This window comes from Thalassophryne amazonica, chromosome 1 (genome assembly GCF_902500255.1).
Source record: "Thalassophryne amazonica chromosome 1, fThaAma1.1, whole genome shotgun sequence".
Taxonomy (NCBI): Eukaryota; Metazoa; Chordata; class Actinopteri; order Batrachoidiformes; family Batrachoididae; genus Thalassophryne; species Thalassophryne amazonica.
Genome location: NC_047103.1, coordinates 159,708,298 through 159,711,278, shown reverse-complemented (window position 1 = coordinate 159,711,278; position 2,981 = coordinate 159,708,298).

Here is a 2,981-nt window from a genome sequence, read left to right as displayed (position 1 = left end):
CTATTATGTCTGCGTAGCTTTAAGAAAACGTGCTGTTTGAATGATTTTTACTCTCTTGTGTTGGATGGAAACTGTGTGTTGTGCTGCCAACTGTAAATAAGTCTCTTTAATTTACCATAATAATGCCCCAAGACAATTTTTTTATATATCCTATGAGTATTGACAAAATTTTTAAAGTATTTTCCCACTAATACCTTTACAGTTTTAGGGGATTAAATGTCTGCTGATATAAACAACAGTAGACATACTGTAGGTTTGCTACTTGAGCTGACACACTGACACTAATACAGTGGTGGGCACAGTTCCGCTAACCGCTAATTATTGAAGATAATGTTTTCATTATCAGATTAGCTTTTCAGATAACTTTGAAAACCATCATCGGATCAATTATCTTCCGATAAGTTTTGGTCCGATAATTTTTAGACCGCTAACATATTTTTGCAGATGTGGTAAACAAAGCTTAACACTTATACAAACATTTATTAAGTCTAAAATCAGTTGAGTACCTACTTGTTAAATGTTTTGTAGTAGATGCATTCTGTTTTCTGCAGGCAAAGGAGAACTGGTCACAGAAAAGAAAAAAAATCATTTCTTTTGACCCCATACTGATACGCTGGCAATATCACCCAAGTCATTCAGAGGCATACTGTTTTAACTTATGGTTAGAATTTTAACCAAACTAATTTTGGACAAGTTATTTAAATTAACATCACATCTGAAGTTTTATAAAGTGAAAATATCAGATATATGTTTTAGTTTTAAAGTAATGCACTAATTTTGAAGGTTTTAGTGTGGACATTCTGTGTCAAGAGGTGTATTATGGGTACCCTCAGTACATTCACGACAGAAGAAATGCATTTGAGACGCTCTCATCAGGCTCCATCCACATGGACAATATCATTAAACTCTTTGTATATTGTGCCTAAAACTCTCATGAATATATTCTCTGGGTTTATAGATGTTGTTATTGTGTTTGTACCCATCTGAAACGTAGCAGACACGGATTATTTGGAATTTTGTTTTGGCAAGTTATCGGTTAGCTGTAGCTTCTGATAAATTTTTGGGTGGTTTATCGGTTTAGCTTTATAAAAGATAACTTTTCAGTTAGCTGAATATCTGTTATCAAACCTAACTTTTTGGTTAGCTGTGCCCACCACTGCACTAATACCCCTAACAGGGTATTTTGTCATTGATTGTTAATAGTACAGATTGACTAGTAGGCAAAAAATAAATACAGGACACATTTTTGACTGATCTAATAATGAAGTTTTATCTTCATGAGCTACCTGGCACATTATAGAATAAGCTCAGTCAGATTCCAGTTGATTTAACTATCACACTAGAAATGTAATAGGACAGAAAAGTGATGATATATACAGCTTATATAATCATTATAGCAATCTGAACATGACAGAAAGCTGGTTCAAGAAGGAACAAATTTAAACCTGCTTTTTAACTTCAAATTTAATGGCAAAATCTGTGCCTGACTTTATCCTTATCAACAATTAAATGTATATCCAGTTCTTTCATTGTCTATTGTTGGTAGACGTCTATCTTCATCGGTTTGTAAATATTAATGTAAGATAAAGTGAAATACCCAAACCATCTGTTGCCGCGCACCAGCATCCATGCATTTGAAAGAGCACATTTGATTACAGACTGTAGTTCCACTCACATTATCACCTACACATTTGTCTGAAAAAGTTTGTGCAAATCAAAAATCTTTTACGTTAAATTTTGAAGAAAAAAAAATGCTTTCTTAGTATTTTAAAAATGATTCTCAAAACAAAAAGCCTCCATATCATCACCTAAATTGAAGAGAAATTGAAGATCCACAGACATTTTAATATGACTAAATCGCCACTTTTACAGCCAGCTGATTTTATACTGTTAAGTCAGGGGTTGGCAGCAGGCCCACAGAGTTCAGTTGATTAATTAAGAAGTCCTTTTTATTGAATCTAAATTGTTGTAGAGATTTGGCTTCAGTTCAAAATTAACTCACACAATTTCTTTTATCTTGTCTAAATTTTGAATTGAAAACATAAAAACACATTAATTCATCTGGGGAACTCCTACTTTTGCATAAAACTGTAAATTAATATTTTAAATAACTTATTGAGTCTTCCATCATGGTGCTGTTGTCGAAGTACTTCACTAATGATTTCTCATGTACAGTTGTGAGCAGACGTTTGCATACACTCTGTGGACATGAATGCAGTATTGCAGTGAATTTTGTGAACTGTATTCTTTAGGGGCACAGTGATTGTAAAACATACATCTGGAATAGAAATTGTAATTCACTTATGCCACAGCAGCGTGGAACCTATGGAAATGCGGACCATCCGGTTGTGCGTCCATGGTCTTCAACAAGCAATTACACAGCATCAAATTATTGCAGACCCGAGATATACACACTCACACCTCTCTCATGTGTGGTTCAATGACCATGATCTACTTTTTGCAGGTTAATTCAGAGGATTCAAAGGTGTCCGTGTGACTGCTTAAACATCTGCCCCTCTACTATACAGGACCAAATTGGTGGGAGCTACTTATCCTTCATAACAAATCTTTTATTTTGGGTTTCTAAAATCAACACATGGTCAAGAAATATACATATAGATTGTTAGATTCTTAATTCTGTGATACTCAAAGTTCCAAAAAGAATCTTCTCACTTGCCAATTGATCCCACTTTACTGTAGCTGGTAGCTTCTTAGTGCCAATATAAAAATGGTTTGTTTGACACGACTCACTGGTTTGATTAAAACATTGTAATGGAAAAGTCCAAGGAGCTCAGTGCACATTTGATAAGTGGGACTGTAGATTTACACAAATCCATTCTTGAGGAGCCATTTCTAAGCAAATTCCAAAATCATTATTTTTATACAATTATACAAAATACAATTTAAGAGAATGTGTAGGCATTTTGCTAAGGTCTAGAAGGAGGCCCAAAGTTTTACCCTTCGCAAGAAGGAAACTGTTT